The following is a 27,775-nucleotide window of genomic DNA, read 5'->3' as shown; positions in this document are numbered from 1 at the left end:
CTCTGTTATGAGACAAGCCAAAGGTGCTTAGCTGCTTAGGTCTAGAGAAGGTGTCTTTGACTGCACAAAGAAGCAACCGCTGTGGCATGTCTTTTAAATAAATAAATAATTTTAAAAAGTCAACAATAAATTCCAAAATGAAGATTTTTAGACTAACATATTTGGGAGTAAAAGCAGGTCTGGAAGAGGGGATGACATCTTGTCACGAAATATTCAAGAATATTTTCACTTCGACTCAGAGTGCAAAACAAATTGTCAAAAGGGTGATTTAAGCTCAGACTTTGTTTAACCCAATAATCAGTGGCCAATGTCCTCAAAATGGTGAAAGCTTTAAGTAGACCTAGGGCTCAAGTACTTGGTTATAGATGAGCATGTCGTCTCCTGTAGGAGACTAAGCATAGTCTCATAGTAACAAATGGAGCTTTCCTGCTCTGACACTAAATTTCAGTCTTTGAAGCCATTGCACTTTGTGTTCACACTTCTGGTGGCATGAATAGGGTATATTTGGTCTAGATCTTCGGGAATTCTGGAAATGTTTTTTTTTTTTTTTCTTTCTATAATGGAAGCCAGAGAAAGCTTTTTAAATTTTTTTTTTTGAACCAGACAATAATAAATGATTATGAGATCAAAAGTGGGCAACAGAACAGCTGGCACGAGTAAAAACTTGTATTTCCTTGCTATAACCCTGATTGAAATCACCAGTTTTCAAAGCTGATGCTGACTCTGTTAAATCTAATTTAGTTCCTGCATCAACTCAGTTGAAGCAGAAGCATAACTGGGAAGGAAACCGATGTTCTCGAACATGATCTCTCAGCAGAATGCCACATCTGCAGTGTCAGGCACGTGAGTCCCCACAAACACCTGTTTTAATAAACAGACAATTTGCTAATGCTCAGTTATGCCCACAAATAGCATCTGTTTCTGGCCAGTTGTTTACCTGAATAAAGCAGCCTGCTTAATCAGTGAAAGCCTCTGTTGCATAACTGGTCTGACTCATTTTTATCTGGAGATGGGAATTACCCACTCTGCTCCCTACCCTTAATATCCTTCTTGATGGGATTGGTAGAAAACAGTCTGCTGGAACACAGTTCCCCCTCCTTTCCAGGCATGTAGAGCAGTCAGAGCTTTGGGATATGCAAGTAGTAAAAATAAATACAGCTCTAGAGCTGGGTGCTATTAAAATACAACATGGGCTGAATGATAAATAATGATGGATCAGTGTAACTACAAGGGTGTTCCAACAGTGAGTATCACTTTAACAGTGGGTCTAGATTAGCAACCCAGAAAGGTGCCCAAACTTTTTTAGTGGGTTGGGTGCTGGTGAGGTGCTTCAGAGGAGCAACACCTTCCTGACACCTGGCAGTCAGAAACAGCCTGTCAGCCAAAAGGGGCCTGGGCAGCTGATCCACGCACACCTTGTATCGCACAGTGCCAGTGCCCTAAAAGTGTGACCCCCAGTGTTTGTCTGTGGGGCTTGACAAGAGGCTGGCATAGAGGCAACAGGAAGGACTTAATGTGCTCAGTTCTTCCCTAGGAAAATTTTGTATCTTCAGACTGAAATTTCAGATCCAGTAAGAAATTTTGTCTGCATGTGAAGGCCTATGGCTGTGCATACAGCCTTCCAGTGCTAGTAAAGGGGTAAATAGAACTACTATACTGTGTAACCTCTAAGTAATATCCTGCCTCTGAAGAAAACAGCCTAGTGGGAGTTACAGTGGTGAGGAGGGGGTTCTTTTTGTTTTCTTCCCATGCTCCATTACTAGTTAGTAGGGCTGCACTTGGACTGGATTCAATTACTAAAGCATTTCATTGCTTCTCTTGCTAAACTTTCCTGACAGGGTTATAACTAGAAACCATTGTACTTAGACATAAGTAAAGCAACTTCTTTTGACCTCTGCCTACACTTGTAGTAAGTGATGTATTGCCTATTAGTATTACAAGTAATAATAAATTGATGATACAAATAAGTGGGTGGGAGTGAGGGACTAGCAAGTCAAAGCAGTAAGACAGTGAGATTTAGGCATTTTTAACTTTTCAGGAGTTGACCATGGCACAACATAGCCAGGGAGAAGCACATCTCTAACCCAGGGAAAGTGAAACTGTCACTTAAACCTTGCAGCAGAATGCTGTTAAGTCAGCCTGTGCTGCTTCTCAGTAAGTTCCAAATCCCAAATCTTTCATCTTCCCTGTTAGTTCTGTCCAGCAAATGGTGTGTGCTGCTAGGTCAGTGGAAGCCAGTCCAAACTGCTTAGGATTTGATTTATGGTCTACAGAAATTGACCTACACAAATCACTGGGAAAGCAACGTGGTTCTGTGGCCTCTGGTTGAAAAGTGGGATATTCACTGCTTGTTCGTTCTTGCATTACATCTTCAAAAAGAAATATTCATGCAGTTCAAACTCTGCTTAGTGAGCGAGGAAGCAACCCTTTAAGCCTCATCTGAGCAAACAGCAGTAGATGTTTGCTTTGAGTCCATAATGCACCCTGACAAGGGAGGTCACTGGTAGGCAAAATAAAATTAATATTGAATAAAAACTGAAACTCTGGGACAAAATCGCAATGTTCTATTTTTATTTTTGAGACATCTGAGCTCGCTGGGATTTTCTGAATGTCTCTTGCCAAAGCTGCATATTAAGTACCTGGAAAGCAAGTGACACAGCACAGAAGGGATCTGGCTACTCCCTGGGTGTTGAGCAGAGATTTTTCTTTTCATCCATCATTCACAACCTGCTGCAGTGCTTCCAGAACTTACTGAGTGTATCTAACGTAGGGTGGAACAAGAAGACTGTTTGCAACATGCTCTGCTGTCTCCCTGTCTCTGGACCGAATGCTGTTAGTCGGTTTGTAATTGCTTTTTTTAGTAGCATCGTTAATCCTACAGAATGTTGTGTGGCTCTTTGCACTGCTCCTTAGGATCCGCAGAGTTTTCAGAAGTCATGAACTGGAGCTCTATAAATCACAAGACCAACTTAACAGACTTGAGAATTTTGCCTTTTTGTTTCTTGCAGCTGTAGGTTGCAGCCAATTTTAAACTTCCACCCGTAAGTACATCATTAGAATTACACTTCAAAGACCGAGCCCTGCTCCTCCGTATCCCACAGTATATTGCATAGTGTCCACGTTAATGGATCTTTGGCTTTCCACATCATCCACTTCTCACCATCTGCACAACAGAGGATCTACAGAGTAGCCGTAGAAAAATGGAGCTGGGAGTTGCTGGCTTAGTAGTAGCTGACCAGCCCTGGGGGCTAGTGATGGACGAGCTGATCTCTCCATACTCTTCCTGACTCAACGTCCATTGTGCTATAATTTGAGAAGCTAGAGGTTTTAAAAAGAGCAAGACTCCTGGTAAAATCCAGAGAGATGAATTTGACAGTGTACATCATCTTTTCTTTCCATATTTCCAATTAATTGCAGCTAATGTAAATTCCATAATCAAATTACTAAAATGGCTTTCATTTGTCTGCTTCTTAAGTACACTTCTGATCTTTGCTGTTAGCGTGTGTGTGGTGAGATGTAATTGCCTGTAGCCCTCTAAATTACCGAAGGTTTTTTTTATTTCTATCTGTAGGCAGGTCCTTAAATGTTTATGGTGCTTAAGGATCAGGTCCTTAAATGTTTATGGTACTTAAGGAACATGGTGAAATCGTGAAACATGTAGGTATGGCTGGAAACTTCCAACCCTTGAGTCAGCTGAATTTGGGTGGTTTGACATTTGTTTTTGCTATTGAGCCAGACTACAGGAAGTACGGAGCTGAGCTGCCGGCATCATAGGGCTTGGCTCTGGGACTCAGGCTTTGGGCTTAAAACCTTTCTGGGTCAGATGCTTGGGGTTTCCAACATTGCAGTTACACACATCCATGAGAGACAGGTGGAGCAAACAGAAGAAAACTGCTGTTCAGTGGCCTAAAGCAGAAAGGTGTGCTTGAGCAGGGTGAGCTGGCCCGTGGAGCTGGTTGGGTTCGTTGGTTTGGATGTTCGTATTTGTTGCTCAAGCCCAATGAACGCTTGACGTTGTGAAGCTTTTAACTGCAACAGACTGAAGGCCTGCTACCGCTTTACCTTACTGTCACCGTGATATGCAGACTGTTCATCTCAGACTGCGTCTGGCCTGATTTTCAGAGCTCCTGCTTCACAAAATGTTTCTCTGTCACGCTGCAAGAGGGCAGGGAAGGGGCAGCTCCTGGGGCAGAAGAAGCTCACCCAAGCAAGCTTCTCTTTCGGTCATCTTTGGACGTTGCTTTTTTCATGCTTTCCTTGCCGCTTTCTGAGAAGGCACTGACTTGGAGGCGCTGCTCGGCCCTGACCAAGTGCCTGACTCACTGCAGTCAGCAGATGCACACAGGTCTCCTTTTATCTTTGGTAAAGTAGATTGAGTTGGTGCTACAGACAATGAGGACGTTATCTTCTCATCCCAGGACTTCCAAATAGTTGCTTCAGGGCCATGCTCAGGTACATTCTTGTAGCCATGGCAGGCACTTACAAATGAGTTAACTTACAACTGAGTTAACTGTATTGGTCTGTCTCTGTAGTCAGCTCTGTCAGCAGGTGCCCAGCCTTTGGATCATCTAAATTACTGACAGAGGATGAATGGCGGTTTATTTGGTGGTTAAGTTTAGGAGAGAATCCAGAAATTGAAATTTCTTGGGCTGGGAGGGGAAAAACGAGGACTACAATCTTGCTGCTTTAGCACAAATCTCTTTCCTTCACCTCTTCTTGGGGAAGAGAGTGGTTGGCAACTCTAAAAATATGACTTTATGGCACCTGCCTCATTTTGTTGCAGCCATCCTTGTTTGTTTGTGTCTGACTAACTCCGTGTGCTACATCAAGGTGGGTTTTGAAAGTTGTCACTCCTTGCAGATTGTGTGCCCTCCTTTGGGGACAGTGTCTGTAGGAACATGAAGCTGCAGGTGCCCTTTGCAGCACATGCAGCAAAGAGGTTAGTTAATTCAGGAGGAATTTTATGGTAACTTCATTTCTCTGCTCGTGGTTCCTGTGCCTCGTGAGATGGAAGTAAAACTTAGAATCATTTTCCAAAAAAGAAAGCAAACAATGATTTAGCAAATCAGTACCCCGCAATTCAGCATTCAGGCTTTGGACAATGGCAGCATTATGTCACTGTCGTACCAGTGAATGTTGCCTCTAAATTTGTACGTTCTGAGGATGGGAAGTGAAGCAGCTTTTTCTGATAAAAGAAAGGCTGGTTGTCTTTGATATCATAGATAAATGCTTGGATAGTTACTTTTTAATTGCTTTATTGCCAGAAGTTTTCAGTGAAGCCATAAAAGAGGAAAAAAATGATCAGCCTAATTGCCTCAAGATGGATATGTAATGCATAAATCTCTTGTTTAATGGGTCTAGTAATAGACCACCTGTTTCAGTTGCCTTTTCCCATTCAGAATATGAATGAATGCTTCTCTCAGATGTTCACAAAGAGAAAAGACAATTGCACCATCAAAAACTCTGTGATTTTTCTTCTTACTTTTTTCTTTGAGGTTTGTTTGTTCTTGTTCTGTGTATCAGCCGATCTTGGTACATTTAACTTTCGGGAGGCAAAACCGTTTGGGATGATGCATGAAGTGCCATGTATTTCTGTTGTCCAGTGGTGTTTCAAGTGAGATGAGAGGAGCTACAACAAAAAAAGACACATGCATGTTAATAAATAATAAACATTGACCAGGTCCCAGAGTGTGATGTGGTCCCTGGTATGGATTTTTTTCTTAATCTCTGTGGCTCACCGTGTGTTCTGGTATCACCAGATAAAAAAACAGATTTGGGGGCCTCTTTACAAAGCTCAGCCCCACAGCAGTAGACATTTGAGACTCGAGGGCTGCTTGTATCTGGAGACTTCACAAGCCCCCGCTCAAGGTGAGTGAATCGAGCAGCCTAGCAGGCATTAAAATAGCAGCAAACAAGGAGGGTGGAAAGGGAACAAATGAGCACTTATTTAGCAAAAATCAAGATGTCAAGAACAAAATCAATCAAACCACCGAAGGATCTAAGCTCTTTTTTTTAAGTATCTTTACACACCCATGCAAGGAACCTGGGTAACAGGCAACAAGAAAGGGAATGCTAATTTACGGGCATGAATTCAGCCTAGTCAATAGAACAGAGGTCTGGTGGGAATGATTTGCACGATGGGAATGTTAAAATCCATGTTTATAACCTGTTTAAGAGCAGATGAGGTGAAGAGGAGCAGTCTGTCAGAAGTGGCATTTGCTGCTTCTGAGAACCTGGAAGCGGTTTCTGAGGGCTGCCTCTGTACGGAGCGGTGCCGGTGCCGTTAAAGGACGGGATGGGGAAGGTGTCCCCGCAGACCCTGGTTTTGCAGCAGGGAGCAGGATGACCCATTGCAAAGCCTTCTGCTGTGAGTTGTGGGCTGGGGGAGCTGATCCACTGTGGATTTCATTCCTGTCACGGCAAGCTGGAAATCATGTTTTGTCAGCAATAAAACACCCCCCAAGTACTACATCCTTAGCAGGGGATTTGTGTTAGCTTCATCCTGACAGGCAAAGAGGGATAGACCAGAGAAGTAAATGCCAGTTGAGTTTAAGTAGATAGAGAAGGCCTGTGATTTGGTAATCTTGTTTCCACGTGATGTGTGTAAAGCTCAGACTGGTGAAAAAGCCTTGTAAGCATGAGAAATATTGTATTATGCCAGCTTTATTCGTCATTGATGCTGTCATAACATTGTGGTATAATGTGTTGTGGTCTCTGCTGCTGTACCCAGCCCTTCCCTCCCCATCAAGCCCTGCTTTGCCTCCATGCCTGTTTCCTTCTCTGGGACCAGGGTGAATTCTCCAACCCTCTTCTGCCAGTGCAGAGGAGAAAACGCTGCCCTGTGCTCCCTGCTCTCCTCGCCGTGCTCCTTGCTCTCAGTTCTGTCTGTCTGCACTTCGAGGAAGCTGAGTACATGGAGTGCAATGAAGGGGGACCTGTAAGAAAGGCTAAAGAATAGGGAGGAGTGAAAAGCCTAGGAACCCTGTCTTGAGTTTTCAACACTGTGTCAAATAGCTTAGACTGTGAATTGCGTAGAGAGGAATTGAAATCTGATGATGGAGAGCTCTTGTATCTATTAAGCTGAAGTGTATAACAAGATCTGATTACTGCATGTTGATGCCAGATGAGTGTATACTAGACTTAGAGCCCATGCTTTTACCAGGGAAGGTAATACAGAAGTCCAGCAGTTCATCATCCTGTGGCTCTCCATCAGTGTTGGTTCTTAAATCAAGAATTGGGCTTTGCCCTGTCTGAGAGCTGCTGCAGGCAGATTTCAGCCCGTGGCTGGTGATGAGGAGCTCAGATGGGAGATCACGGGGCCCTTCTGCTGCTGCTGCCCGCACAAAAGTGGGATGCCCACTGGTAAGCTCTTGAGCCTGTAGCGTTTAAGTGACCTGATCTTCAGAATCATCATTTTGGACCATCCATGGCCCTTTCAAAGTCAACAGGATCTGTGAGAGTTCAGCCCCTTTGGCTGTTGGGACGCATACATGCAGTGAAATTCCTGCTCTGAAATTGTTGCTTGTGCTGGAATGCCCCATCATTTACGAGTACACTTGCAGAGGGACAGTACATGAGAGAAAATAGCTTTATTCAATCTAAAATTTGTTGTTTTTCTAGCTGGTCAAACCAAAGTATGTTTGAGATGCAGGCCCCAGAGACCAAGTAATTGTCCTACTCCAAACAAACCAGGGCTGGTTTACCGTGGGCTCCCCCCCCCCCCCCCCAAAACACCTCCTAGACTTCCAGTTCTGTTCGCTGCAAGCTCACTTGTAGTAGATGGAAATCTGAGAGATGCACCTGTGTGGAAAAGGTGTTAGTTAATAAATATTTTATTTTTTTTATTCAACAGTTATCCCAACACACTCCTTGCTACATAGCTATGCTAACATAAAGGTGTCTTCTACTCCAAGGTACTTTCTTGTTCTTAACATTGACTGTCTGTGCTTGTATGTGAAGATTTTGAGGTAACGTATAGTTTTAATAACCCCTTTTGATGGTCTGAGTTTACACAAAACAAATATCAGATTATGCCTGGTTTTTATGTGCCAACTCTATTTCTGTTTTTATTTCTCTATAAATAAAGAGCCAAGCTCCAGTTACATATGCCTAAATGCCTGCAAAGAGGGATTTGATTCCAGAAGTTGTTGTTGTAATGCAGTTAGGTCTGATTTTCTGCTAGCAAATTCCATTTTGAATCATTTTAATGTAGGAAAGGAAAATAGATTGTGAAAGTTAGCTGCTTCTAGTGTTCGGAATAACCAGCTTTTTTTTCCCCTTAGTTCTCTATTTGATGAAGGAAGGAGTCTAAAAAATTGTTAGAGCTCTTTTCAAAGAAATAGAGGTGCATGGTGCGTTCTGCCTCTTACAAGAAAGAAGTAATCTATAAATCCTGTGGTTTGCCTAGGAGCGTATAAAGCCTTATCGTGTTTAGTAAATCTGGTCTGTATTATCTGAAAGATGAGTTCATAAATAGCTGTACCAGGACTGGATGTGTTCACCGCATCTGAAGGCTTTACTGTAGTCTACGACTTCAGGTGCTGAGATACCCTGAACAAATCAAAGCATGCGCACAGATTTTTAACTGCTTTTTTTTCTCATTCAGTTCCTTACCTTTTGTTTGTCTCATTTTAGGCTATGGCTTTTTTTAACGTATAGTAACATCACTGTTTTCCATGCCTCTGGAGGAGCTATGCTTTTTACTCATTTCTCAGAACTAAAGAGCCAAAATCTTCAAAGGTATGGCAAGCTCACTGGGAAATCATTAAATCTGGACCTGGTATTTTTTATCCAAGGCTGTTAATGATTCAATTTAATCAGCTTCTACTGACTCCCAATATTCCCATCTGTTGGATAAAGTGATGCAAACTTTAGCAAAGCCATTGCCTTATTCAAACAACTTGTCCCTTTGCCTGCGATGTGCCGTCACTGGGCATTCAGACAAAAGGGATAATTCATTATGAGCAAGTTGTCATTTATAGGATTATTAAATTAGAACAATTATGCTGTTATATAGACCCAGAACATCCTACATCCGTTGCTGTCATGGCCATGTATTGTATGATTTAATGGTGTTCTCCCAGCCCAAGAAAGGAAGGATCAGTGGTGAGGAATTACAGCTTAATAATTACATACAATCAAATGTTTAACAGTCTTCAAGAAGGATTTCATTTGAACATGACCTGCAGCTCCAACCATAAAGACAAAGGCTAGTCAGCCACATGAGTGTTCTTCAGGGACCTTCATACCTATGGCTCTGCTTACTTCTGTTAGGGCCTCTCTTTGTTTACCTGTATTAATTATCAACATTTCCCTGGGCAATAAATAGGCTTTGATCTGCATGAAGAATTACTAATGCTAAGTGTTAAAACATCTAAATGTCTCAAAATCACAATGTTTTAAGAATTATGAAAATGATGGATTGGGGGGGATTTATCCTTTTCCACAGACTTTAAGAAAGATTTTGCACAAGGTCTCTTTGGTATAATTCACCTGTTCTAAGATGAATGGCCTCTGAAAGGTAGTGAAACAAGGATGTTGTAAGAGCAGGGGAGACAGAGAGAGATATTAGGAGATGGAATATGAATGGGGCTGGGAGCTGGAGGGAAGGAAGGAAAAAGCCATTTGGGGGAAAAAATGGCAGAATGACAGGAAGAGAGAAATAGTCATCTATCAGTGAGAAGAAAAGCAAAACGAAAAGGTCTTGGTGGAGAGATGTTTGAGATTTTTTGTTGTAGTTGTTTGGCTTTTTTTATAGAGTTAAGAAACATCTTTACATAGCATGCAGTCTCAAGAGAGCTGTCCTAAAAAAGAGGAGATACAAAAACAGGATACTTCACTTCTCCTGGCTGTTTACTCAGATGTATACGTTTCATTAAGGTCTGAATAATTTCCCACAGCTACATTTGAACACTGGCATCTGTGCTTGACACTCCCCAAAACCTGGCAGCATTGCTTTGAAACTCACAGCAGACCCCGACTCTTTTTCTATTACATATCTATTGGCAAATACGTGCGACTGTTTAAATTAGTGCATCGTGGGTGTCTGCAGAGGGATGAGCCCACACGTGTGCATCTTCAGGAACGCACAAAGCTGTGCCACAAACGGGGCAGCGAGAGTTTGCGTGGCTGTGTTCTGCACCTCTCTCCATAACGAGTGTGGATTATCTCTCTGGTTCTTTGCCTTGAATCATACAGTATTATAGTTATTGTTGATTATTGCCTGTGAAGTTGAGCATATGGTCCTGAAAGGGTTCTAAATGATTTTGTTTTCTATTTTATTGTTATCCATCTGATGCATACAACCAGGCAGCATAAGGCACTTAATTCTTTTCCCCAATCCCTTGTGCACAATATTAAAACAATTCAAAGCAGTGCATATTTCAGCTGTCCTTTAGAGATGAATTATTGCTGTTTCTTCTTCATGCAGAAGCTTGGAAACAGATTTCTGCATAAATATGATATTTTGCTTGCAAGTAAGGTTTTAAAACCACAGTTAGATGAGATTTAAATCTAAATTATTCTCCATTTGTTTAAATCTGAGATGAATCTTTAATTAGGATATCAACAGTAAATCTGAAGTGAGGGAGGGAGATACTATGCAACTGTTAACTATTTCAGAAGCATCTCTTACACAGGAGAAAAAGTCACGATTCAGAGTGAGAAACACCTTACTGAGTGGAGGTACCCTCAACCCTGAAAACATTTTTGTGTAAGAGTTTGTGCCATGCTCTCAGCTGCGCTTCTCACCTTTTCACTTAGGCTGGGAATTCAGTGTTAAAGGTGAGATATGTTGCTCCAGAGCAGTAGAGGATAAAGCTGCTACTAATGGAAATAACATTTTACTCTGCTGTCCATGTGTAACTAAGGTCAGCTGAGCAACTGAATGCTGATTTTGGGCAGATAGTAAGTCACAATACCTGGAGAGATCGTGCCTAATCACCGTCTTGTACACGTTCCTGTAAGTACACTGTCCTGGAAAGTTTCACACCCCCATATTGCATTTCCACAGTGAGGTAGTCAACCTGTCCTTTTTTTTTTTTTCCTTTCTCTCTAGTCAAATGCAGATGGTGGTTAAGGAAACTGAACGGATAAATCACAAAAAATAACCTCTTCTGTCCCTCTGCCCTCACAGGGAAAGTCATTGCAAAGCCATTTCATTCTTAGGTATAGTATTGTGTTACCTGCATCTTTTCCTCACTGTAATCTCTTTTTCTGTGTCACTTATTAAAAATTCTGACTTTCAAACAGCTACATAAATTTCTTTAAACATCTCCTGACTCAATAAAAAAGGGAGGAAGAGATTAAACTGAACGCTCAAGCTTCGCTGCATCGTGTTGCTTACAAAAGTGTTCAGATAAACCATGAAATAAATCTTACTGTCCTGTCAGGTCATTTCAATAGCTGCGATATTATTTACAGTCTCATCTGTATAATCCTTGCTCACAAGTAATCGGGAAGTTCCCCTTTCCCCCAGCCAGCTTGTGTGATCTTTAGAAGCGCAAAGTGCAAGTCTGTTACTTCAGTTCAGTTCAGGTAACAGACGCAGGGATCGTGCAGGAGGAGCGCGTGGTTTTCCTCAAATGATGATAATGTTCAATGGGATGAGAAATTCTGGAGATGATTTGCCTCATTTCGTTTGTGTAGTAACAAAGCTGGAAGTGGGCTGCTGCTGCATGAGTGTTTCTGCAAGAGGATTCTTAAATTGCCTTTGCAAACGTGACTGCACGGGGAAGGGAGGTCTGGCTCCTTCTCTGCGCAGAGCTGTGAGGTTTCAAAAGGCCAGGGAAGAGGTATTTCTTTGTTTTTTGCTTTCTGGGTAGCTTGTTTGAGAGGGGAGAGGTGATTCCAGATCAGCTGATGGTCCAGAGGAGAGCATTCAGGAAAGGAGCAGAAGAGACCCCAAAGTCTACTCTGCTCATTTGAGCCCTCCCATGGTCGTGCCTGCTAGCCCGGACTGGGGCTTTAACTAGGCCATAGCTTCGTTTCCCCCCAGAATAGAAAGAAAAGGCTTTTTTTGGTGTGTTATCCTTTGGGAATGAATACTTGTAAGGATGTACACAGCACATATGACCGAGAACCCCTCTCCTCCCATGGGCTCCCTTTCCCTCACTGCAAGGCATGGACGGCAGAGCTGGGCAAGGACAACTCTCGGCTGTAAAGACAAAGGTTTTAAAAGTGAATGCCTAGCTATAAAGATCCCTGTGGGAAACTATTGGCATGTGATCTGTGCCAAAGCACATCAATATGCCGAAGGAAAAGAGGAGAATTTGCAAACATGATTGCACTCTGCTCTCAATGGCCTCTCCTTGCGAGCGTGCTTTGAACAGCTCCTGGCGGCAAGAAGTGACATTGGCTTTAGTGTACTGAAATCCTCTAACTGCTTGTGAGACATGGGTTTAGAGAATTGGACTGTTAGTCCTTAAATTATGGGTACTGAATAGATTACCTGTACTTCTAAATATAGACTTCTGGTTTTTTTAATCCCCCATTATGTAACTTGGCATCACCGAATTTGATACTACAGCACCATGAGAAAAATAGTTATCTTCGGAAATAAGGCTTTGCTACAGTAATGGTTGGAAAAATAAATACGTACTCTTCTTCTTCTGGGCTGGTGAGTCCAGTGCTTACTGCAGATACTCTCCTCCATGCCTAAGAAAAGTTGTTATAGGCTGCTGCATAAAAGGCTGCTTTTGTTTTAAAATGTGGAAGCCTTTGCTGCAAATACTTCAAAAACCAAATCTCATCACATCTGTTTCATATGGTTTAGAATTCTGTTAGGCAGCTTTTCTGCAGGTGTTTGCTGATCTTTTGCTTTTGTGTTGCTTGTCCCAGTTTGATTCTGTCTGAAAATTTTCCAATTTGATGTCATCCCATACATTGTGCGGCTGTCATAGCTCTGAGTGGCTAAGATGCCATGGCGCCTAACCCTGTTACACTCCATAAAGGCAGGAGCTAGAATCCCTCGGTATAATCTTTGCCACTAACTCTTTTCTAAACCCTTTACAAATGGACCCAATATCATTTGTCATGTATATTGCATTCTGACAGATGAAAGAGATATCCCATACCATCAGAATTTAGGGTAAACTGCATTTCTAAGTTATTTTTCTGGACAATAATGGGGAGGAAGTATTGAACACATGGAGTTTTGCTTCTGTTTGCTGGCTTTGATAATACACAGATTTATTAGGTTAAGTTTTAGGTTTTAGTTATTTGGTGGTACTCTAATTTACATTCTCTTTTTTTTGTTGACGGTGCGGTTCCTTACTTTGCTGTGTAATAAACCAGATCTGTCTATTTCTGTGGCAGAATCTCGCAGTGTTAGGTTTACAAAGATGATGTACACACCAAAAAATGCAGGTAGGTTCAGGAGGCGGATGGGTGCAGCACACGTGGCTGTATGGAAGGGCCTGCTAAATCCTAGTAACTTCTGGTGCCACCAGGTGCCTCTCCTGCTCCCATGCGAGGTGTTTCTCACCGGGCACCTCTCCACTTCTGCAAGTCAGGCCGCTTGCTGAAGAAATGACAGCTACTCTGACATCAGCAGGGCTATTTGCAACCCTCAGGTTAGTGCAACGTGAGGCAGAATTAATCCTATAAATAAAAAGCTCATCCGTTATTTCAGATCCAAGTGGAAACTTTGACTTTTCCCAGCTGCTACCCCTCATTTAATTTCTTCTCCCATTTATTTCACAGTGGCTGTTAATTACATAGTTCCTGTTCTCTTCCCTGGCATCTATTTTCCAGTGTTTTGCATGAAAGTGGTAGATAATATGGTGTGCGTGTCTCCTTGGAGATTTGGCACTTCAGAGAGCAGACTTGTAAAGGGATTTGGTGATAATCCATATTGTTTTAAATAGTTTATGACATTGGTAAAAACAGTTGTTATGCTGTCATAGAAAATTGCTGCAGGTTTCATGCAAGTGTGGAATTTCTCATAGTCCTCTGCAAACTCTGAGGAGTTGTTCTGGGGGAGGGAGCAGTTGTTTCATGGCTCTGATTATTTTCTTTTTTATGGTAAATACACGTAAAGGAGTGGCACTGGTGGTGTCAGAGTTGGTGAGATGAGGCCACTAAAAAAATAAGCTCCTGTTTGTTGGCTGCAGAACACCTGCAGCTCTGCAGTCATAGCAGGGTGGTGGTTTCCTTCTCTCGGACAGTTTTGATGTCCATAAGAAGATGGAGAAAACTCTGGACCTACCTTCATAGCATTTTATCAGGACTAGGACATAACTGCCATGCCCTCGCTGCCGAGGACGGTGTGGCAGAGCTGAGAGCCCTGCCAGGAGCCTGGGCTCTGACCTTGCCGTGGTGCAGCCTGATCCCCAGATGAAGCAATTCCTTGGGGGAAGCAATGATGTCTTTCTCAAACTGTCTTTGCATCATCCGCAAAGTCTGACAAAGAGCACTTGGAAAAGGCACAAAAAGACTCTATGAATTTAGAAGCACAGCCAACTCATGGGATAATTATTCCTGTGTCTTAGCTGCCATATTTTATTAGCCCAGAGGAACAAAGGAAGTTGACGAACACTGAATGACTTTCAAAGAACAGACTGTATCAGCCATTAGCTCCTGACGGCATCGGTGTTCCAGCGAGCTGATGTGACAAGTAACAAAAAGTTTTGGCTGTAATGAGAAGAGACAAAGGCAAACTACTGATGTGTCACTTCGATCTCTTTTTAACAAGGTGCAAAATGCTTGCAGATTTGACATGGCGTATCTTTAAGTATGTATGGTACTGTGAAATTTATGGAAGTCATCAGTACCAGGAGCTGAGAAAGCTGGAGATTTGTTTGATTTAATCCAGAAAGGGATTTTGATGCTTTAAGTATTTGAGAGCTATGTTCACATTGAGAGAGGCTAAATCCTGACCCTAGTTGTAATGAGGTGCTGGGAGAAGGACAGTCTGCCTCCACGCTGTGCCATGCCACCGGCCCTGAGCAAAGCCTGCGAGTTAAAGGAATCCTGCAGCCTACCCAAGAACTGCTCAAAACCATAAAAACTCTCCTAAATATGTTTTTATGTGGTTACAAAGAACTGCTTCTCTTTAAATAGCCAGCACGATGCACTATGGAGCCAGCACGTATGGAGCTCCTCTGGCCTCTGTGAGCCAACCTCATAAATATTCCTGATCCTTTAAAACCATGGCCATGTCCACCACATTAAAATGCAAGTTCAAGATGATTAGAAATATTTATACACTACAGAAAAACAGCATCATATTTCTTTGCATTCCTTGTGCTAAAGTAGATTTTTCTTCAACATTAAAGCGGTAATCTCTGAGGTATTTATTATTTCCAAAGAATTAATGATCGTTTCATCAGCTAACAGCCCAAGGCAAAGCAAAAGGGTTTAACGTTGTGCCAAGTGGTAGCTTCTTGTAGAAATGACTGCTCTCAAAGAATTAGTTATGCAAAATGCTTTCACGATATGCCAGTCAGCTAAATGGTTTACAGCACTAATAGTCTGCTTGTTTTTCAAATCATTTACCCTAGTGCTTTAGATGCAAGTTAGATTTACAAATCCAATCTGTGCTTATGGATGAACTGATAATTATCTGGCCAGTATGTGAGCTTACTCTCAATCAAAAAAAAAAAAAAGCAGAGAGTTGTATGGTTGATGCTGGAAGTGTGCCTGTGAACTGAGTTCTGTAGATAAATCAAACCTCTGGGTAGGTTTCTGGGAAGTTGATCTAATTCAGGGTCCACTGAAATCAGTACTTCTGCTTCCATGCAGAACAGTGGAAGTTCCTCTTCTGCTTCTCTTGTGGGTAGTGCCAGGACAGTTACAGAAAACAGTGGTGAGCTTTATTCAGACTGAACTGTAAAAGCTAAATCCCATGTTATGGAGGCACGTTATTTCCATATATTGCAGCATCACAGGCAATGCTATAGCTGAAGAATATCTTCAGGCCTTGAAAGTTTAAGACAAAGACACTGTTCAGAAACACCGAGGCTGCCTGATATAGAGCCCTGAATTCTAGTAGCAGAGCACTAACTCGATTGATGTTCACGAGTGCAGAGTTACATCACTTCTATCTTCCCTTATCTGAAAGCTGCAAATGGAACATAGCCTGTGCTGTCGGGGAGCAGTCCAAACATGGCATACCCACCTCAGTCCTATTGCTTGGTGTGTGCTAAACCCTAATTCTATATGACTCCTAGGGTGCAGGTTCAAATCTTGTTAATAGAAATGACAGTCACTTCACTAGGTTTTCTTCCTTTTTTTTTTTTTTCCCCTGGTATCTTCAACTGTGGCACGGACAGTTGGTGGAGAATTGATGTGAACAAGACACTTTCACTGATAGTGATGAAGGCATATCATACGTTCATTGTTGTCTGATTTAAATCCACATTTGGCATTAGCAAACCTAGGCAAACTCATTCCCTTAAATTTGGTAAACTTGTGTGTGATCTGTGAGGGCAGCTCAGGTGATTTATAGAGCACGGTTCATTTACTTGGTTTCAGCCTCGGGAACCAGAGTGTGTCCTGGCGTGTTTGACAGAGCACGGACTGTCCAACGTGAACTGACAATGTGATTAATATCCCCCCCACCTCACCCCCACTGTACCTGAGCAGGAACAAGTACTGGGCTTTTGTCTTTCAGATGACAACATGAAATCTTACACTTGCTAGTTCTTTCCAACTACAACGTTTGCCATATGCTCTGTGGGTGTTCACCCTCACTACGTGGTGCTAAGCAGTGGTAGCAGACTTGCTGCAGTGTTAGCAGCTCTCATATCGCTGCCTTACTAAGGTTATTGGACACTTGCCACTATAAAACACTGTTTTCATTTGCCTTCATTTAATTTGGGTAAAATTTAACCTTTGAACTCAAATTTTCCATTCTGGGGGGTGTGCCCTGGACAATAATAAATTTAAATCGAAGTGACTCAGATGTGGGAGCAAAGTAAAAGAAAAGAATTGTTTGACTATTGCTTTGCAAACGGAAACTTGCTGGTTTGGAGACGGAAGTTAACACGGACTTCAGGCATGTATTGTTTGGCAACCCCTAGAAAATCTGCCCACTTTGACCAAACTATAAGCTTTCACAGGGGAGACGAACATCTGGACTCTCACAAGCTTCATGTTCTCCCATTCTTTGGGACTTGCCTACACGGACAAATGCAGATGGATCCAACCTCTCCGATCCAGCTGGCCAGCCAGAGGAGACCTGTAGGAGAGAACAGGTTTGAAGCTCTGTCCTTGCAAAAGAGGAGCATCTGAAGCATCCTAGCATCTGAACTATGAAGAGGATTAAAAAAACAGGCAGTGCTAGCTGTGACTTATCTCACCAGTGGATCTGTTGTCTGGAGCCCATCTGAGTTATTTCTTGAAAGGACTTGCTGCTCCCAGATAAGGACCGACTTGGGAATGCTGCTTTCCTTGCCAGTATGAGTTTGCTGGATCTCCAAACCCGCTGGGATGTTTCTGTAGAACTCAAAGTACGTGGAGGGTTCCCACTGGCCATGCAAAGAAAATTCTTGTGATGAGGAAACGAGCTTGTCTTCATAAAGGGAGAGAGAAATCATTTTTAAAATAGCCTTAAAGTGGAAATGGGACAGAAGCCAAAAACTGTTTAACAGCTGTATTGAGGGCGAACAGCCTTATACGTAGTTGAATAAATTCCACAGCTACACGGCAGTTGTTAATCCTGAGCTGGATTACGTGTCTTTTCAGAAGCACTCGGGTTGTGGCTGCTGCTCACGGTTGCATCGTGAGCCTGGCTCCCCTCCACTGCAGGGATCGCAGCAGCACAGGCTGGGCTGGCTTAGAAACGTCTCCCAGAGCGGGAAGGAGGCTGTCTGGCAGATCCGTTTTCCCTTCCTGGTGAACACTGATCATTATCATGGATCAGAGTTGCCCATAAATTTCAGGATGATATTTGCTATGCAGTTGTAATTCCTCCAGTTGTGGAGAAATGAGTTCCCCAACAGGCGCAGTACGATTCAGTGCTTTGCGTTTGAAACTGTTCCCTTTATTGCTACGGCAAGAGCTGATGTCTTCATCGTGTTATTAATCGTAGATATTTCCTGCGTACAAATGCATCGTGCAATTTGAATATCTAAGACTTCAATTAGAATCAGTGAAATTTTAAATGGCATTAGTCTTTCCTAGGAGTTTACCTTTTAAATACTAGTTGTATCGCACGTCAGCAATTCATTACTCATCTTTTCATTGTTTCCAAGTCAGGTAATGATCACCTTTGGCTTTTGTCTTTCTAGAATGGGTGTTTTTCATTTGAATGAAGATGAGATGTCTTGAAAAGAGTGTTTATTATTGCAACAAACCCATTATGCATTGATACAGAGAGCTGTGCCTCGTTGTTGAAGGGAATAACAATAACAGCATGAAGCGTGGCAGCAAAAAGAAGTGGAATTAAAAAAGAGAATAGCTGTTGACATCCAGGAACTGATTCAGCTCGTGTATCAGTAGTTAGTGATAGTACACTACTCGGCAGGAATTGGCTTTAGCTAATGATAGTAAAAGGAATGACAGGACTTGTGGAGTGGAAAAACAAACAGGCTGTTATCGGGGAGCTCACAGGCTGAGAGGGAACGGATTTTCAACACAAATCCCATTGCTGTAGAAGTACGTATAGCCCCAGTTTTTCAATGGAAGCCAGTCTTCAGACTGCACAGGTGCTTTTTTGGGAATCTTCTTATGAGACATTCACATAGGACACAATATTGTCTTTCCTGCAAAGTGTATCATGTTGGTCTCTGTTACCCTGTTATGACTCAGGTGGGATTTTTTCCCCCACAGATAAGGAGACCTGTTTTTCAGTTCTCATGTTACAATTTAATAATATGAAGAAAGGTCTTAACAGTTCTTAAAAATTGTTCCATGTTCTTAGACATGCAAATAATACAAGCTGCGTTTCACTAGCACTGGATGAATTCATATTTATTAAACAGAGGGGAGACGCTTTGACTTTTCTACTAATTTCTGCATAAATTTGTTTATTGCAAAATACACTGTTAATGCAAGTTATAATGTAAATAGTGTACACAACTGAAATGTATCTTACAGTTTTATTCCTGGTGTACAAGCGCGAAGACAGCAGCTAACATAGCCTACTACTTCGTGTAACTCATTCAGAGGCTGTTAAAATCCTGGGATCTTTCCGTTGCCCTCGGTGGATTTTGGCCCTGGCCTCTTTGAATGGTAAAAGCCATCTGTATGCTACTGCCTTGCACAGAGTAGGCACCCCTTGCCCCACACACCCCGAATTTTTGAGGATCAGGGCAATTTTTTGCTACAAATAATCTCCGTGGAAGAGAGTTACAGGTTAAAACTGGTAGTGAGTTGGTTGGTTTTGATGTAGGCGTTGAAAAATGTGGATCAAACCTGTTCTTTTACTCCTCAGTACATATCTTCTAGCGATACCTAGGAGAGCTAATTACAATCTTTGTGCATGTGAACCTAGACTTGTATAGTGCTGACATCTCCTATTGCCTGATCAGCTTCCAAAGAATAACAACAAAAATCATGGAAAATGGATTTAGGAAATCTGTGCTTTAATTAAATCTGCTAAGTGTCAAGTTTTGTTAGAGCAGTTTTACACTCTGGCTGCAAGTTTTGTCTTCTCTCTTATGGCAGAACTAATCACAACCTCGCAGAGAATGATACCTTCTATTTCTTTGCTTAGCTCAGAGCTATTCACTCAGGAAGCACTTTCATTCTGCTCCTAATCAAACTAATTTGTTACTAAGATTCATAAGCCTTCCCTTTGCAATCCGAGCACTGCTGTTCGCCCATGGTCTCAGCCACAGTGTAAAACTCAGAAAACCTGGTACAAAGCTGCTCCGTAGCTGTATGCATTGCCTCTGCTGTGGGGAAAGCACCAGCCTTTCTGGAGGAAGAATTACTATTTGTATTTTTGTTTTAAAAGGGATGATTCTGTATTAAAGCGGTATTCTTCATATTGAACTGCTGTGCAGCAGGTGGGACCCCTGAGCAGTACCATGACACAAGTGACTATTTCAGTGGTTCTGGCTTCCCAAAAACCCACCTTGGGACTGGGATGCCAGGGTGAGGTACATACATGGAGAGGGCAGCAGATTCTGTCCCCATCCACGTTTTGCAGAAGAGAGAGAACCTCACAATACGAGGCAGGGTTAGGCTCTGCATCTGGTTTTCCTGAGCTCCTACACCCTGGAATAAGGCTTCCCAGTTCTTGGTCTCACTGGGTGATGCTGCCTCCTCTGGGCGGGAGGGAGCTGGCTTTAAAGCCTGCCTTTTAAAAATAGGTTCTGGGCGGGTCTGACACCGGTGACACCTAGCTCGTTTGTCCCCAGGCACTAAGGCTGTGCAATGGGCATAAATAAATAAATAATCGGAGTCTCTGAGCTATAAATGTACCCGGCAAATAGATCAGAGTTCAGTGTCCTATAATAGCGAGCCTTTTCGCTGACTAGCAGAAAGGCAGTGACTCAGCCGGGCTGTGTGCACACACTGAAATAGACTTTTCAAGTTTGGAGACAAAGGCCTTTACATCCATTTATAAAATTGCCTTTAAAACGCTTGTGAATGAGTTAATCACACAGGCATCCGATTAGACATGAACAACTTTACTATTTTTTTATAGGATTAGGTCATCCCAAGAGAATCGTAAAATAAAATAGAATTCTATGTGTCATTCGAGGGTGACTAATAAATGAAACAGTGCAAATAGGGAAACAGTGCAAGCAGGAATTTTTTAAGCCAATTTCACAGTTCCGTGTCCTTCACCTGCCCCACCAGAGTCCACTTCTGATGAAGCTGATGGGAAAAGCTGCGCTTTGCAGTCCTTCAGCATGGTTCTGTGCGCTCTCACTGACTCCTGCTGCCACTGACTTCAGTCCTGGCTAGATCATCCTTCCCACTGCTCAGCCTCAGCACACCAACTCCCCGAAGCGCCCCATCCTCCTGCCACGTGGGGACTTCACTTTAGCCATCATTGCCTAAATGTTTGTAACTTAAACTCCTCCTGTAATGGGCTTTTGCTTATAAGCTCAGAGAGCAAGAGACGCAAAGGTTGTGTTTCTTCTGATTTCTACTTCTGCAGCTTTAATTGTGAGCGGCACCTAATCACTATCAGTCAGCTGTCTGATGCAACCCTGGGAAAGCAAAAAGCAGCTGAGGACAGCTGAGAATTAAAAGGAAACGTGCAACTCACTTGGTTACTAGGGGGCACCAGTCTTGGAGATGTCTTTCTCTTTGCATTCCTAAGAAGCTTGTTTATACCTGTCACCTCTAAAGAATGAACGCCATCTTTCCCAAGCACCTCTCTCTAGTGATGGCAGTTGTCTGGGGAGATAATGACTACACAGACTGGCACAATTGCTGATATGAAGAGGCTTTGAATGGCAAGCTCTCCACTGCTGTAATAAAATGAAGAGGTAGAGTCCAAAATCTGTGGTAGCTGGTTCCTAATATGTGAAAAAGCTGCGCAGACAAAGTCAGGACGGCTCAGAGAAGGTAGCAGAGCATCCTTCACTTCCTCTACTTAATACAGAACCAGAGGGCAAGGCAGCTGGCACCTCCTTTGTGGTTTTGAAGACCTTCAAATATCCAGCCAGATACATGATCCAGTGTCAGTTTTCCTTTTGGTTTGCATTTTGGGAATGAGAGCATAGGCAATCCCAAGGGAGTATGCATTGACGTCCAAAGAGGAAAACATCATAAGATTATTTTACCAAATTCCATAAAAGCCCCACACCCCAAAATTAGCTGTTTCACCTCACTTGGGACCGCATGTGTGACCTTCCTTCCCTCCCGTTTTACATGCTCATTCTGATGTATCCAAAGGGACTCCCTGCCCCTTGGCTGGGAAAACACTTCCCTGCTCAGCAGAAGTTGTTAGCCCGTGTCTGCCTCCTCTCCCTGAGCAGATTTAAAATGGAGCGCTCTCAGCTGCTTGTATGGAAAGGACTAACCGGGTGCCTGCTGTTCCGCTCCATGTTGGGATGTATTAGCCACATGGTGCTTGGCAATACACATCAGTGATTTAGACGTCTGGGGGAAAAATCAATGGAACACCAAGTCCTAATTCACTTACGTACTTGAACAAATACACCCTGGAGTTGTTCAATATGCTGTGTTTTGTTGTGATGAATCTTAAAATTAGGCTGGCCCAAACCTTTGTAAGCATTATTAATAGCACTGCATTAATATTGTGTACTGATGTGCATAATCAGGTGTTTCTTAATTTAAATTCATGTTAGAATGATATAAATGAGCTCCCACCATGTGCCTGGTGGCACTCCATAACTCCGGTTTGCCTACGTAGCGTGTCACTGCCTGCAGATCAGGGGTTCTGGGACTTTGACGTTTGATGCTGCCAAAATTGGACTCAAAAGCTTTGAGATTCACTGTAGTTAATAAATAAGGAGGCTAAAGAGGAGAAAAGCATAGATACTGGCTTGCTCTTGTTTTCCAACATCTACCCACTTTTTGGAAGTCAGGTTCCAACTGTACAAACGGTGACTGAATTCTTATTCTTGCAAGGGATGTCAAATTAATGGGTTCAGGTCTTAAACATTTGTTCTTCTGTCAAGAGCATTTCCTCTGAAATCATTGCCTCAGAGAAAAGTATGAATAATTTTTTTAAATAAAATAAACCTGTAGGTGGGGTAGAGCTGCTGAATAAGTAGAATAAGTAGTCCTAAGGAAAGGAAACAGTGGCAGCAGCTAGAGGAAGAAATAAACTGTTATCTTATACAGACATTAACTGTGGTTTGCTATCCAGAGGGAGAGAGACTGGAAGGAGAAGAGTAGTGTTAAGGTATACAAAAATCGTCTCCCTGGGGACAGAGATTGAAGGATGATATCTAGCATGTTGCCGGAGTTTGAGGATGAAATTAAAATTTCTTAATTTCTTGTTTGATTGAGAAGTTGCTGGGGGGAAGAAAAAGGATGACTTTGGATGTAGGGTCTATTCAAGAACTAGTTTGTTCACATCGTGCTGTTCCTGGGGAAAAAAGAACCTGTGCTGAAATAAGTAAGGTGAGGAGGTGACCTGAAGACAGACTTTGGAGGGCTCGATCTCATCCTGATGAAGGCAGTTGAAATAAAAGCTGTCACTGGTTTAGGTGGTGCAGGATTGCATCCTGTACCCAGAGCAGTTAGTCAGTCTGTGATTTCTTCCCTCTCCTGGAAAGGAGCTCAAGTCCAATGTAAGCTGTTCTACTATTGAGCTGGGGGATGCTTTGTCTGATGCTCCAGACCAGAGTGTGCTGGAGAGCCAAGTGCTGTGCTAACGTGATCAGGACCCGTGAGCTACAGGCAGTGGCCAGGCAGCAGTGGTGCTTCCCTCCACGCAGGGTCCAGGAGCAGCAGCTGGGGTGCTATTTGGGGTCTTCTGCATGAACGTGGTGCCTCAGCAGAGGTCGGAGCCCTGGGTAACTCTGCTGTGTAATTAAAGAGGTGGTTTAAAAGTGTCCCAGTCCCCTAACGACAAGTCCTTTAATTGCTGAATTCATTTCTCTGGGTGACCAGTAAAGCACTCCGAGGTGGTACTTTACAAATAACCCAAACAGAGCAGGCTGCAGGGAAAAAAAAACTTGTAAAATGCCACAGACAATAAAACCGTTATTTCAGAAGCAAAAAGGGGTTGGGAGTTATGTGTACATTTGGAAACTAACCCGGTGAGGATTTAAATGTTCTAATAAAAACAAATAAAAAATAGCAGAACATTTAAAAGAAGCTTATTTCTACAATAACATGAAATGTTAAGCGCAGATTTACAAGCATAAATAAGAACTTGGGTCACAAAATAGGCTGAGACGTTACAGCAGCACCATTAAATAGATGAAAGAGCAGCAGTCAATCTCATCTATAGCTTTCCTTTGCTGCCTCTGAAGCCAATGAAATCATACTGAAAGAGGAAACTCCTTAGTTCGGCTCCTTTTTAACACTTTGGGTGCTGGTTTGCCCCCCTGATTCCTGGAGAGGAAGGATATGACCCCATCATTGCTCGGGGCTGCTGGAAGCAGCGGTCATTTTGTAGCTCTGCGGGGACGCCTCTTGTTTTATGGACTGCCTCTGAGTTAGAGCCCGTGAAACAGCTCCAGTAAAATCCTCGTGCTGTTCTGGTAAACCTAGCTGGGGAGCACTCGTCTTGATTGTCATTTATTCCCACATCTAATCCCCCCCCATAAAGCCAGGCGCTGCTAATTTCCAGTGACCCGGATATCCCAGGGTTGTGGGCTTACAGGAGGGAGCGTGCAGAGCTGAGGGATGGGGCGCAGGCTGCTGGCGCTGTGTGTACTGCGTTTGGCAATCTGTTAGCTCTTTGTGGTTACAGTAGACGCAGTAAAACTTGAAATTTAAAGGCTCGGTTCAGCGATGGACTTCAGCACAAGCTTTGCTTAGCATTTGAGCATATGCTTATATCCCGTGGTAGGCATCAAATCGAGGGCTTCTTTTTATTGCTGCCTGTGTGTTTGTGCTTTGCAAAATAGAGCTGGGGAGGTAACATAGGGCCTAGAGCACAGACACGGTCACCCCCAGCCAGACTTTGACCCCATAGGGATTTCACCTGTTGCCGTTAATCCTTCAGCAGCTACAGAGGCAGCAAAGACCAGGATCCCCAAGAGCTTTGCCATGCCGTGTTCAGGAGCTGCAGCAGAGTAGAGGAACTCTCCAGCATCACTCTGAGGTGCTACAACGAGGGAATGTCATGAGAGAGCAGACCCTATCAGGTCCTGCCCTGGTGCCCTCGGTGGCAGCCTCGCTGTGCACTGCAGGTGGGAAGGATTTCCCCCGGTGCCTGCTGCTGCTGCCCTGCCCCAGCCCACGCCTCGCTGAAATGCAAGCTGGGGAGTCGGCCTGGGATGAAGTCCTAGGCACTTCGCCCCAGGAAATGTGAGCACTCATGGATTTTATGGCAAAACACATGCTGCAGTAGTCCTGGGATGAGAAAGCGTGCGGTACTGCCGCTCTTGCAGTGGCCTGGTTTATCAGCAGCTGATGCAGGGATATTAGGCAGAGAAACATTGAAGGCATGTTTGCAGTGCGTATTCTCCGAAGGCATCCTCCAACTAAAAACTCGAGAAAGGGAGAACTCGCTGTGTGCTTGGCTCAGTGTTCAAAAGTAATGCCTTGTTTCCCAAACGAATTTGTCTGGCTTCAGTTCCCAACCATTAGTTCTTCTTGTGTAATTTCCCTGCTAGACAAAAGAGACTGTAAGTACCCAGTGTTTGTTTGTTTTCTCCCTGGGAAAGTGCTTACGCTGTACAAACTAGTCGCTTGTCAATCTTCTTTTTACAAACCAAATGTATTGAGGTTTCTGTAGTCTCACTGTATGGATTTTTCTCCTGTAGTCAAGATTTTGAGTCTGTTTTCTATATTCTCTCCAGTTTTCCTAAGACAAGAACACACTGTATGCTAACAGAGGTCTCTCAAGTGCTATATACGCTTCTCTGCTTCTCGTTGTTGCCCTCCAGTATTCATATTTAAGGAATAAATTAGCATTTTCATCTGGCTGAGATCATAATGGGAGCTCGTGTCTGGCGTAGATATCCGTATCTATTCCTTTGCACTAATGCATATCCTTTCTGGAATTGCAGATGTATTCCCCCTCCTGCAAGTAGATTTCCTTGTATTGTCTCTAAGGGTCTTGTGTTTGCCTACATTAAAACATACGTAATTTGACTGGACCCAGCTTGCTGATGATCTGTACCGTTTTCACCGGCTTGTCTTCCTCACAAGCCACTTTGTCTCCTGCAAATATGTGGGCAAGTGATCTTGGGTTTGCTTCCAGGTCGCTGGGGAACACGTGGAGCAGCGCTAGGACTCACATCTGTGCGCCTCCGTGGAGCACCCGCACCTAGGGCTCAGTCCTAGGTAGCAGAGCACTCGTGCCCACAGTTGACATCCCCTTGCCCTGTAATGTCCACAGCAGTGTCTACATGCTTTAGACTGGTAAAGAAGTCTTTTGTCTTCAAAGTTTTGCTCACAGCGTTTGCATTTTACTGAAAGGGAGGAAATAGTCAAAGCGTCCAGATCTCCAGAGACTCGTAATTTTGGGACACAGGTTTTTCATGCCGACATGAACAGACAGACAGGCCTTGTGGTTTTCAAAGAGTCCTCGTATTTCTGTTGTGGGAGGATCAGTGGATAACCAACAAGTCAAAACGGTTCACCAAACCTGCCAAAATATAACTGCTCATCTGACAGAAGTCACAAAATGTAAGAGTTTTGTTTCACAGCTGGACTGCTAATCCCATTGTTATATTCACTTGTCAGAGCATCTTAATACAGCCATGTGAAAACTGTTTCTAGGTACAAGCTATTGAATATTTAAAATGAAGAATTAAATGACACTTTCAGAGCATCTCAAAGATGTGATAATAAGCCATGACGGATCTTAAAGGAAAGGTTAGCTACCCTTTATGTGTTTTGAGAATCTGCCTAAATATAAATCAAAAGAAAATTGGTTAGAAATCAAACAATCAGTGAGAATATCCTATGGTTTTGTTAAAAATTTAACGATTTTTTTTGATAGAGTAATGCTTTTCATTAGTGATGTTTATTGAGGAGAGGAGCAAAGTGGGAACTGGGCAAAGTATGAGCTGAAAAATTGGTAAAGGGAACTATGCAGGCAGAAAAAAGAAATTAAGAGATTAAAAACTTGGAAAGCCATGCTGAGTTTCTCTGTAGGTTTAAGCCCTGAAGCGAGGAGATTTGCAAACTAAGTTCTGTGAATGCTCAGACTTTTACTTAGCTAGCACGCAAAGGCCCTACTCATCCGTATGATCATTTACTTTCCTCCATAAATATTCAGTTGTAAACGTTTTTAGGTAGCTAGAGCCAAGTGTTTAAAAGCTTCTAAAGCCGTCGATAAAACAACATACCCAAATGTATGCAGGTGCACTGGAGACTAACTTGTAGTCAGTGACTGTAGGCCTTGCAAATGACATTCTTTTTGCTCCTAGCTTGGTCGCAGCAGGCCGGATCCTGTCTGACTTATTGATTCAACGGGACTGTTGGTAAGAATAAGCAAGAAGGCTTTGCCACTGTGTTTGGGTGCAGGATACAGACCTCAGGTTCTGAGACACCACCAAGATTCCTTTCCCCAGTATAATAATTCAAACCTGCGCGTCTTTTCTCCGATGGCATTTGTAGGGCTCAGCAGGAGGAGGTAAATAATAACGTGCTCACCACCATTTATCTGCATAGCCAGGAAGCAGAGGAGCAGAGCTGGGGTTTTGGCTTACGTGGGCAGGGTGCAGCTCCCTGTTTTGGGGTGGCGCAGAGCCACAGCGTGGGGTGAGCCAGCCTGGGCTCTCTGTGCCTCTGTCCCTGAGTGAGAGCCTGGGGGAGTCGAGGGACTCCTGCATTTCTGTGTTGCGCAGCCCACAAAATACTAAGCCTTCTGCTGGGAGCCTTGCAGGGCAGGCTCAGGGCTAGTCAAGCAATTCTGCAAGGGCAAGAAAAATCCAGATGGACGTTGTACTTCAGCTCAGCACCAACTGTGCTAGAGAGGGGCTGGCTCAGGGCAAATCTGCTCCAGTGTCTCCAGCTCAGGGCTTGATACCAAGGAGCCCAGTGCTCTGCAGATGGGCAAACTGGCACCCCCAGCCTCGTCCAAGGACATGCAGCGGGCTGGTGGCAGCACTAGGAATAAAACCCAGTTTTCCAGTGCTCTGATGTCTTGCTTTATCTATGATGCCCTACGACACATAGATCATCTTTCTGTACTTTGCTTGTGTCTTTTAAGTGGGAAAAATAATCACCAATGTTAGAAACTGTGAATTTCTGAGATAAACCACACACACACGCG

The sequence above is a fragment of the Anser brachyrhynchus genome (genome assembly GCF_964034855.1).
Source record: "Anser brachyrhynchus genome assembly, chromosome: 13".
In the NCBI taxonomy this organism is placed as follows: Eukaryota; Metazoa; Chordata; class Aves; order Anseriformes; family Anatidae; genus Anser; species Anser brachyrhynchus.
The sequence above is the reverse complement of the archived record's forward strand: the minus strand, read 5'-3'. Positions refer to the sequence as shown.